This window comes from Bos mutus, chromosome 14, assembly GCF_027580195.1.
Source record: "Bos mutus isolate GX-2022 chromosome 14, NWIPB_WYAK_1.1, whole genome shotgun sequence".
Classification (NCBI taxonomy): domain Eukaryota; kingdom Metazoa; phylum Chordata; class Mammalia; order Artiodactyla; family Bovidae; genus Bos; species Bos mutus.
Window position 1 is genome coordinate 46197355 of NC_091630.1, and position 12407 is coordinate 46209761.

The 12407-nt window shown below is 41.4% G+C and overlaps 1 protein-coding gene across 1 annotated transcript in view; it reads right to left on the reverse strand.

The window, feature by feature from the left end:
* KCNB2 (potassium voltage-gated channel subfamily B member 2) overlaps nucleotides 1-4940 on the reverse strand; it is a 474255-nt gene extending 469315 nt beyond the window's left edge. Inside the window, exon 1 of the mRNA XM_005907227.3 lies at nucleotides 4633-4940. The gene's annotated coding sequence lies outside the window, so the exon portion shown is untranslated. The remainder of the gene's footprint in view (nucleotides 1-4632) is intronic.
* Nucleotides 4941-12407: the final 7467 nt, after the last annotated feature.

Here is a 12407-nt window from a genome sequence, read left to right on the forward strand (position 1 = left end):
ACTAAAAATAAACTATCAGTAGAAATTGAACAGTCAGATTAACTGTCTCAGCCAGCGTTAGTCTCTATGGTCACTATAAGGGCAGTACTTCCTAATGTTTAAGCATTAATTCTGAGAAAATTCTACTCATCTTTTTAAAATCAGCCTCTAAATTACCTTCTTATTTCAAATTCATAATGAGAGTTTTGGATTTTTTTCCTATTTAAAATGAAGTCCCTACCTTTAGTCTTTTCCAAGCATCCTGTGTCATAATAACTACAGTATCCTTTAATGGGAGCATATAGCTCCATAATACGGAGAAGGCAATGGCACCCCACTGCAGTACTCTTGCCTGGAAAATCCCATGGATGGAGGAGCCTGGCAGGCTGCAGTCCATGGGGTCGCTAAGAGTCGGACACGACTGACTTCACTTTCACTTTTCACTTTCATGCATTGGAGGAGGAAATGGCAACCCACTCCAGTATTCTTGCCTGGAGAATCCCAGGGACGGGGGAGCCTGGTGGGCTGCCATTTATGGGGTCGCACAGAGTCGGACACAACTGAAGCAACTCAGCAGCAGCAGCAGCAGCAGCAGCAGCTCCAAATAAATCTAGGGCCTGCAAACATCTTTCCTCATTCTGCCAGTGATCACACTTCTTAATAAGTAATATCATAGTGGTTAAGTGAAGCCAGAATGCTTGGGTTCAAGCTTGACTGTATCATTGACTTCCTATGTGACTTTAAATCAGAAAAGTCTCTGTAATTTAACTTTTTGTCTATATAATAAAGCATATTAGTGATAGCTGGCTCACAGGGTGGTTGTGAGAATTAAAATATTTAGTATTTATAAAACACTTAAAAGTGTTTGGCTCAACTGTGTGTTATAAAGATAATAATGAAAATAAAATACTTTTATTGATGTAAATAAAATAATATAAATGTTATTTATATTTTATTTAAATATTTATATATATTAAATATATTAAAATTTTAATATATTTATATAAAATAATAATGCTTTAATTTCTATTTTAAATTTTTAATAAAAGTTATTATTATAATATTACTATTTTCAGTAATTCCCCAATGCATAGACTGAAACAAATTTTCATGATCCTCTTCCTAAATCTGCCTTAATTAACTTATTAAGTGTGAAATCGTGAAATGTATCTCTGTATGAAACAGATCCCTGATTTTGAATTCTACCTACAATTCTTCAATTTTTTATTCAAGTTTTACTGTCTGTACTACAAAAAATCCTTGAGGAGAAGGGACTCTGTCTTCTATCTCTTTTGCGTTTATTATATTGTAATCTCCTTATACATACCTGAAAGTGTTAGTCACTCAGTCAAGTCCAACTCTTTGTGACCGCATGAACTGTAGCCCACCAGGCTCCTCTGTCCATGGAATTCTCCAGGCAAGAATACTGGAGTGGGTTGCCATTTCCTTCTCCAGGGGATCTTCCTGACCCAGGGATTGAACCCAAATCTCCCACATTGCAGGCAGACTCTTTACTGATTGAGCCACCAGGGAAGACCTAATACATGCATACCTAACGAATATTAAATAAATTAATGAATGAGTTAGTGACTGGATACATGGCATTAAGTCAGACAGCATAAATTGGTACATTTATACCGACAGGAACAGGAAATTTCCCCTTAAAGATAACACAGTAGGATTCGGCTTACACAAGCCAAGGAGCCCTGAGTTTTACACTCTTGACCTTTTGCCAGAGAACCTGGATTTTTGATGAAGAGTTAGTGGAAATATATATATTAGAATCTTAAGGAGGAAACAAGCAAAGAACCAGACAGAATGGGCTACAGATTCCAAGTACAAAGATACTTGTAGTATATGACTAAACATTTTAAGGCTGTGCTGCTTTATAAAATATATCACTTCAGGAGTAATGAGGCCACGAACTCTTACCTCAAAAAATTCTTTGAACTTAAAAAATATCACATATAATGCATGTACACTCCCCACACCTCTGAAGCCCTTATGAAAATAATAAGCATCAGAATTTTATGTAAAATCCACTTGACAAATATAGGCAAATCTCAAATAATATTACATTCTGAAGTAAATGTAAAGTCTTATCTTTATATATTTATCTTAAAATGTTCATGAGGAGATGCCCTATCAACTTTTATGATACATACACACACAAATATATATACACACATATATATACACACATACATATACATATTACAAAAGTAAACAAAGTACTGATAAAAACTGGAAATCTACAAGATAATTCCATTCTGATCCAATGCATTTTTGCTTGATAAATTATAAGGAAGTAATCAGTTCCTTGAAATTGTCTATCTCTTAGAGAGACTAATTCCTAAGAAGTGTATGTGTATATATATATATATACACACATATATGCATATATATATACACATATATGCATATATATACACACACATACACTGGTCTCTTTGAACACCATTCCAAAATGCCGGATATAAATTCAAGAAAAAAATTTTCAACGCTTAAAGACTATTTTCCACAGATACACAGGCAGATATGTAAGAAACCTGGACGGATATGATATGCTCTTAAAGTTGCCAACACTGTGACTGAAAGCCTGCCTATCTTTTCATTTTATTTCTCTAGCAGACAGACTTACTTTCGTTACCATACTGGAAATGACAAGGACAAGTTCATGTTCACAGCTGCTCCAAGGCATCAGCAAGGAAAACTTAAAAGCCAAACAGAGAAGACCAGCCAAAGTAGTAATTTTCACTAATCTCATCTGAATATTCAGCAAACATGTATGCCTGGAAAACTCAACTGTGGGATTTGAAGACAAGTGAGACTGAAAATAGTTTCAACAGATGCATGGATTGATTTTATTTAGAAAAACACAGGAGAAAAAGAAAAGAAACACTAGAATTGTCAAAGGGGCAGGCAATGGAGTTGTTCTCTGAAGTGGTGTGTGTATCTGTGTATGAGGGAGGTTGGGGAACACTAACATGGAGAGGGCAAGGTGAAGGTTAAAAGGAGGAAGAACACAAAGAGAACTGCCAAGAGATTCACTCCTTTCTCCAAGAGTCTGAGTTGTGCCAGAAAAGAAAAAGGAGTGCATTAGACACAACTGTATTTGTGATAAACAATTGGTCTGAACCTGACAGCATGAGGGAGGGGAGTAGAATGTTTACGTGGTGGAGGCTTGATCAATCTTTTAGGTGATGAGGTTACTTTTCACTCATTGGGGGAAAAGGTGTTGATACACCGTGTCTTCAGAAACCCTATGCAGCCACACAAGTAATCACGTATTTATGCCTTACATTAAGAACACCACCTCTGGTAGCAATTAAATGAATAGACACACCAAATGCATAGACATACCAAATTACTGAACTAAGTTCTGATTAATTTAAGAACCAAGAACTCTCTAGTCTAGATGTCTGTAGAGCTTGTTCACATATGACAAGTAAGCTTTGTACAACTTTATATTTACTGACACACACACCCCTCTAAAGAGTGAAATAAAGTAAAACTTCATTCTATACCTACATAAATTTTTAACTGTTACACTTTTTCAAAACCTTTCCTGTAAATTATTCAATACTGACAGACTTTAGATTTTTGACTAGAATTTCTTTCTCTTGTTCTATGAAATGTGATTATCTCAATTGATGCTTTTTGATAAATAAACCAAGAGACCTCTGTCCCACACAATACTACACATTTAAAAACAACAATAAATCCTGGTTTTCCCTTTGAGCTGAGCTTTAAAATATCAGATCCCCCTCAAAATTCCAAACCCCATCAATGCAAACACAGAAATGTGAAATGCTATTTAAAATATTGACATTATTGCATAACTTGACTCGAAGGGATGCGGAACCTGCATGAAATGAACCCAAGGTCTCTCTGTGTATGCTAAATTTTTCAGTGTAATCTATTATTATAACACTTGTGCAGTTATAAATGATCCCTACATGGCATGTCTTTGCATACTGCACACTGCCAATTTTTATGAATGAATACACAAAAATGCTCATAATTCGAGAAAATGGATGGCAGCATACTATTTTGAAAATGGTCATTAAGCACTGGAAGCAAAGGATGAGACAAATGGTCAAGTGTCTTTTGGTGCCATGCAGGGCAGCTGTATTCCCGAGTTCCCTAGCAGAGTGTGTTGGAAACAGCCATGAAGCTCTTTCCTTAGAGACTCATTCTGTCTCTCAGAAACCGTGAGCTACAGAACGGAGACCTTGCGTCGCTCGGAGAACAGAATGTATGCACGTCCCTGTGTTCTGAGGACTGTTCATACATCAGAGACATCACACTCCCCGAATCCGGTCCCACAAGTGTGTGCATGTGAGTGTGGCATTTATCAACAAACGAACAGAAGGCAAGGAGAGCTCATCGCCTAGAAATAACATCTCCCATCCCTTCCCAGGCAGCCAGCTGGGAAGCTTTTCGGGGGCTAACACTTGAGCGCCTTCCCCACGGGGATGGAGCCTTGCATTTAATAACCCTCTAGGGCTAAGACAGCTTTGTGTGTAAGTCCACTCGGTGCCATATGGCAGTTTCCAATTCCTTTAGCAACTCAATTCTAGCTAGACTGCCCGCAATGATTCATTCTTAAAGGAAGACCCCTTGGGGCTCAGTAATGCCCCCTCCACTTACCTAGCTCCCACCGACCCCGCTCGGCAGGCGGCTCGGGCTCCACAAAGAGCTGTGGGATTCCCCGCTCCCTCCGGGGCTCCTCTCCCCGCGACGGTCCCCTTCGCCAATGATCTGTCGCTGGAAATCCCCCTCCCCTCCAAGGAGAGGAGGGTCTCCCCGGCTGGCTGGAGCTCTTGCCTTTTTTTTTTTTTTTCCACCCTCTCTTTACATGCCTGACTCTGGTTCACGATCTCTAGTAGGAAGGCTCAACGGAGAGGCGGCGGGAGGAAGGAAGCTAAGGCATCCTTAAAAAGAACAATAATCTTCAGAGATCTTCACCCCCTTCCCCATCGCGGGTCCCCATTCCCCTGCCGCCGCCGGCGGCGCCCAGACCAGAGAGGGCTGGGATAGAAAAGGAAAAAAAAATCGAGCCGGGCTCAGCTCGCCGCGCGGAAGGAGCCGGGAAGGCGAGCGGCTCCAGCCGGGGGAGTTGTCGCTCGCTCGGGCTGCCCGCGGCGCGGCGGCCGGCGGGGGCGCAGGGCGGTGGGTGCTTGGTGGGTGTGTGTCTGTGGCGGAGCCGGGGAGAGGCTGGGCGCGGGAGGCGAGGCGGGGCGCTCGGGGGCGCCGGCTCGGGCGCGCACACCCGCCCGCGGCCACCCCGCCTCGCGCTCCGCCTCCTCCCGCGCTCCGCGCGCCCGCGGACTGGAGCGGCGGCCGCCGCCGCCGCCGCCTTCTCCTCCTCTTCCTGGGCGCCCGCAGCTCTCGAGGTTGGCGGCGGGCCCGGGTGGTTCGGTGCGGTTGGCAGGGTACCGCCGGGGACGCCCGGGCTTGGCCAGGCGGCGCGGGAGCGGTGCGCTCGAGCAGGGACAGCGCAGGGGTGTTCAGGGCGCGGCCCCGGGGCGCCGGCGGGAGGGCACCGCCCACACCTCGGCGGGCGCCTCCCACACCCCTCGCGCGCCCGCCGCTCCCGGCTGCCCCGGGCGGGCTCCACACCCACCTGCTTCCCTCGGCGGCTCCGGCTCCACTGAGCCGGAGGGTCCGCGGCCCCGCGGGCGCCGCGCACGGGGCGGCGGGGAAAGCCCGGGGCGCCCCGGCCAGGATGCGCTTAGAGGCTTCGCGGGATTCCCTGGACCCCTCTGTTTTCGGCCGCGGAGTTATCCCCCGGCCCTCCCCACACACCCCTGACCCTGGCCCGCTGCTCGACCCCGGGGGACTGGGGAGAGGAGAGCCAGGTCCTGAGTGATGACCCGGAGTATCCCCAGGGAAGGAGCGCGCGGGTAACGAGGAGCGCAGAGAGGATCCGACTTTCCTCCGAGCTCCTCCAGCTCTATTTGGGGGCCGTCGCCAGCTCCATAATCCCCGCTTTCCCAGGTTTGAGGGAAAAGCCTGGTGGGTGGGAGCCGTAACTCTGACTACCCACAGGGGCGCTATTCATACCCTGACTTGCTTTCTCTTGCCCGCTCTCCCTGCCGTCAAGAGAACTGTGCCAAGTTCCTCCTTGGAGAGGCAGCCAGATGGACACCCAGAACTTTCCCTGTCTTCGTGTCGAGGTAAAGACGGGATAACTTGAGTAACAACTTCACTGGGCTCTCTGGGTTCCCGACCCATGGGACCCTCAACAAGCACGGGGTAGAGACAGCCTCCTTAGTTACAGAGGCTTTCACAAAACAAAGTAGCTTGAAACACCCCTTTACCAAGAATGCAGGCCGTGACAGTGTATTTAGAGTTGGGACTCCTGAGTTTCTTTAGGCCAAGAAAGACGACTATTGAAGATGGTCCGTGTTGATGTTTGGTAGAAACCAATTCAATACTGTAAAACAATTATCCTTTAATTAAAAAAATTTTTTAAAGGTCCAAATGTACCCAGGTTTAAAGGCAGCTCACTTAATCCTTGCTTCTCTCTTAGCCTTCATATACACTGTAATGCTCCATCATCTATCATTCTCTACTCTTTGACTTCCCACATGTCCACGGGCCTTACCTTAGGTGCTTTTTTCGACATGCCAGATGTTGGGCAGGATGTTTATTATATAAATTGGCCTTCTGCATGCCATCACCCTAAGCCCAGGACCTATCCTGGCCCACTACTGTTCTCAGGGTTTCTCAAGTAGGAACCCTAGGAAGAGGAGATCCCCAGACCTTTATTCTCAGCCCTGACCTATTCCCAAGCTTCAGCCCCACATTTCCAGGGACCTGAAGGATGTCCATTCCCATACCTCCAATCTTTCCAGTCTCCTATACACACTTCCTACAGATTACTCTGCCCCAACCACAACCCTGACCATATCATTTCTCTGGTCACAAATGTTCCCTGGCTTCTGCATTTCCTACCAATCAGTGTCTGCACACTTATGTGCCATTTCACACCAGAGTTCCTCCTGGGATGTTCTCTCCCAGTCTCAAGTCCAAATCATTGCAGCATTTCAAAGCCCAAGTCAAACTCTGCCTCCTCTGTGATCCCTTCCTTATGAGGGACATAGCCCTAGGGCTTCCCAGGTGGTGCTAGTGGTAAGAACCTACCTGCCAATGTAGGAGACCTAAGAGAGGTGGGTTCTGTTCGTGGGTTGGGAAGATCCCCTGGAGGAGGAAATGGCAACCCACCCCAGTATCTTTGCTTGGAGAATCCCATGGACAGAGGAGCCTAGCGGGCTACAGTACATGGGGTTGCAAAGAGTCCGACATGACTGAAACGACATAGCATGCATACATGAGATAGCCTTATCTCTTTAAAGAAATAGCACCTTCTGCTTCTTACAGAGTATATGTGTTTCCTGTATACAAGTCTTACCATTTTAAATGTTTATTCAGGGTAGAGTCCATATCACTTTGTTTGCATTCTTTATGTATAACCCAAAGCCACACATATAAGAGATACCTATTCATCCAACAAATATTTATTTTTCAATTTTTCTCAGGAACTCAGTAATTGTTAAATGAGTGAAATATGCAAAATCTTTTGCCCAGCAACACTGCTTGATTCAGTTTGAGGATGTGCCTAAATATAAGTGGTGTGATCTTTCATAAATTTTATAGATGATGAAAATCCCCTTACCTTACTAGCCCCACATTAATACCACTGATCACCTTCAATGAGAATTTAATTATTTGGCAAGTGTTTGTAAAAAAAAAAAAAAAAAATTTTTTTCCCTTAAGTTTCCATTAGGGTTCAGAAATCTGAATCCATTTTCCTACTAAGCTGTCACTGATCAAGAGAACAAATTATCTACTGGGTGAAACACACTGCTGCTATCCCCATTAATGAGAAGTAGTACGCTTCCCATGTGGTGCTAGTGATAAAGAATCTGCTTACAATGCAGATTAGAGGAAAGAGACTGGGGTCCATCCCTGGGTCGGAAAGATCCCCTGGAGTAGGGCATGGTAACCCACTTCAGAATTCTTGCCTGGAGAATCCCTAATGAGAGAAGAGCCTAGTGGACTACAGTCCATTGGGTCACAAAGAGCTGGACAGGACTGAAGTAACTTAGCAGGATGCTAGAAGTAATTATTACCCATCATGCTCAAGTCTTATCTGTAACTATGCAATGACATGGGAAAACAAACTTTGGAAATAAAATCTAATTCCACATACAAAATTACTTGTAGTTCAAATGAATTACAGAGAACAACTCAGTATACAAATTTTTTAAAAATAGCTGACTCCTCAATATGCATAGCTTGAATTCTAGATGGCTGCAAAACCTCTTGTGTTGATCATCACCATGTGATTTCACTGCCTTAGTGTGTATCATTTTGTATTTTTGTAGTTACTCTCCAAAAAAAAAAAAAAAGATGAAAAGGATCTAGCTGAAAAGTCAGACATGTTTTCACATTACTCCTTAAGTCAGGGGTCCCCAGCCTCCAGGGATCTAATGCCTGATGATCTGAGGCAGAGCTGATGTAATAATAATAGAAATAAAGTACACAATAAGTATAATTTGCTTGAATCATCCCCACACCATCCCTCCTAGACCCCCTCATCCCATCCTTCACTCTTCGTGTGTGGAAAAATTGTCTTCCACAAAACTGATTCTTGGTGCTAAAAAAGGTTGGGGACTACTTCCGTAAACTATCTTATTTTAACCTTTATTGATATTTATGAAAATGTTCCTATTGCTTGTATTTCAATTTCTCACATTTATCATAAGATTTGATGAAATTGTATTAAAAGTAAAAAGGAGAAATATCTGTTTAAAATGTCAGACTGCTTTTCTCATAACACTTGGTGAAAAAAACCACTTCAATTTAAGTTTAACCTGAAATACTCTTATGTGCTATCATTAGATCAATTTAGATGAAGAATGCATTGCCTCATAAATCTGTGCTGGTGATATTGGAATATTTATGTATATAACACAATATCAAGAAAAGTAGGTTTTTGGTATTTTTTGTTGAATACGGTATTTGAAAAATATTTAATCTGAATAACATCATTACTGACTACATTTTAACCTATCAAACTGAAATTTTCATTGGCAAGTTGACTTACAGAAAGAGTCTGTATAGATAAGAATAAAGGCTGAAGAATGAACATATTTTAAAATGTTAAAAGCAGAAAGGTAAGAATTTACAAGTTTTTGGAGACTAAATAATTAGAATTTGATTTAAATTTATTAGAGAATTTAAATGGAAATATGTTTATGACATGGGAGTAAAATCAAGGCAAAACAAAATCAAGTTTAAAAGAGACTTTAGGAATGATATAAACCCTACTGAAGGAAAAAATACACAAATACAAATGTAAATGTGTGTGTGTGTGTGCATGCATAAATTCTGGAAGGATGTGCATTAATAACTAAAAGAGCTGTCTTCAGAAGTTGAGAAGCATGTTTTGTTTTATTTGGTATAACACCTTTATACCAAAAGATAGGTGCAAATTTATTTTCTTTAAACATCAGCACCATTATACACCAATATGTACATAGATCAGCACTGTACTTTTTAATGGGGAAAATACTGCTGTGGTGCTCCTTATCATACAAGAAAACCAACACTCAGGGGTGATTAGAATTTATCACATTCTTACATCTAAAGTGCCTTCTTTTTCATGGCAAACTAACAATGTTGGAAAACTGGTCAATTTAGAGTAACAGAATCCTAGCAGCCACTGAAATCCTACACTCACACATGACATAGAAGGCTTGAAAAATAAATGAACTGCTTATGTGTTCTTCATTGAGGAGCTACATACTTACTAGCTTACTGATTCTTTTGAATTTAGTTAACACAGATTTGACTGTCCTTTGAAGATTTAAAGTAAGTGATAAGCTCCGATATGACTGTATTTTTTTTTTTTTTTTTTTTTTTTACAGTTCCTATAGTGAGCATGAACTTTTGGGAAAATGTTAAGTGCTTAAACACCACTTTTTTTTGCTATATAGTAGCTGGAACATAAGTACAGTGTTTGAATCCATCCTTGGAGCTACTTCTTAACGTCATTAGTATCTAAGCAACCTAGTTAGTTCTTAGCAATCCATGAAATTGAGGGTAAAGAATTTCTGGGGCCAGTTAACTGGAAATTGTAAAAATATGCCAGATAAAAAATATTTAATCATGTTTTTCCAGGACATGGTAGAACAGGGTCAGATTCCTGGCCGAATCTGAACCCATCTCTATTACATATTTGGGCTTCATTAACAACAGGTCAGTTTTACCAAGACATTGCAACATGTCAGGCATTACATTCTTTACAGGTATTGGCTAATTTAATCCTGATTATGCCTTTTGAGGTAGATACAATTATTATTATTATTTCAGTTACTGAAGAGAGTAAGTGAATCAGAGAAAATTTGCATTATTTGTCCAAGATCACATTGTCAAAATTAGAATTTGACCTAAAATAGTGTGATCTTAGGAGAAGGCAATGGCACCCCATTCCAGTACTCTTGCCTGGAAAATCCCATGGATGGCGGAGCCTGATAGGTTGCAGTCCATGGAGTCGCTAAGAGTCAGACAGGACTGAGCGACTTCACTTTTACTTTTCACTTTCACTTTTCACTTTCATGCATTGGAGAAGGAAATGGCAACCCACTCCAGTGTTCTTGCCTGGAGAATCCCAGGGACGGGGGATCCTGGTGGGCTGCCGTCTATGGGGTCGCACAGAGTTGGACATGACTGAAGCGACTTAGTAGCAGCAGTGTGATCTTAAAATTCTAGGCTATTTCCCTTTATCTTACTCCACAATGATAACATCTTCCTTCCTGTTTCACAGGTTGTCTCAAGTTCATGTGGGAAATAGTATATCAGATATTATTGTTAATTTTTAGGATGAAAATCTGGTTAATATAAATGTAGACGTTGACAAGCACAATCTACAAAAAGGAGAGAAAAGGAAAAGAAATAACCTATTGGTGGTCCTCAAAGGGATGGAGGTAGGACATGCGTCTTTTGTTTTTCTAATAGACTGATGCCGATTCAGCCCCACCACTCACTAGTTGTCTTCATGACATTTGTCTGAGATTTGATGTGCCAAGGTGGGGCACGTTTGGGATGAGTCATGTTGCCATGAACTAGGATGAAGGCTTTCAGGCTCACATAGAGGTTATCTGTGTGGATCATGATCCACACAGACGGACAGAACAGCTCCAGATTGTGAACTGGCACAGTGGATCAGAAAGCTTCTGGGGCTCTTAGAATAATCTGGGCTTTGGGTAAGTAGCCAATGGATAATCTCTTGTAGAAAAAATACAACCGATCACAAGTGAAAGAACCCTCTTAGCAAATACAAGGACACTATTCTTGGTCCCAGACTTTACATTATTATAAGCAAAAAGATAGAATGATAGAACATGTCCCTTCTGGCTAAGTAAGGACTTTGTCTCTCAGAAGCCAAGATCACAGCCATGGCAAGCAGGGTTAAATCAGTTACTCACAGTCTTCTCGGAGAAATTTCTGAGTAGACCTAGGACTCTAACAAAGCAATTGGGTTTAAATTGTGGCCAATACTGTAACAGTGCCTTTGTTCCCTTCTGACAGTGAAGCCTGAGCTGACAGTAAATTCAACAGAGACATACTCCGCAAAGGGCCACTCTCAGAGTGAGAGTCTGAGAAAAAGTAATGCTGCCATATTTCTTGGTCGTCCTTGTCATTAGCACTCTTGCACCTGTAAGACCTTTGCTGTACCATGTAGAAAATTCTGATCATGAGTGAGATCCACAGTCTGACAGTTATCATTTCTCACTGCTAATTCAGGTAGTGCTTCAGGGTTTTGTTCTGAGTAAAATAGATTATGGTAGTAAATGTAAAATCAAAAAAATTTTAAAGCACCCCAGCATTGTTAATTCAGTCAAATTACATCAAGAACTTAACATAAGTAATTATTGAAAAGCTTTTAGTGTTAAAGATGATAGATGTGAATAACTAGTCAAAACTGATCAACACGTATCGGAAGGCATACAAATTTAAAAATAAGCATATTTTACTTAAAATACACTACAGAAATAAAAGGATGATTTTCTTCAAGAATGCCAACCTTTGCTTAATCACTACTAACAAATTGTCAGTTTATGGAATTAAATATATATGCTCATTATGGCACTTAGTATTTTACTTTGTATAATATCATGTTATATATTATATATATTATTCGAAGTTAAATACTGTCGATGTGCATCTTAGGTGTTTGGTTCTCTTTATTAGTCTAATCCTTTTTGACAGAAAACAACAGAATTATGTAAAGCACTTATCCTTCAATTAAAACCTAAATAAATTTTTTTAAAAATGAAGACTTCTTTCAACAAACACAGGCATGTATTTCTGAACACAAGAGCAAGTGATTTTGACTGGAATTTAAAATACAT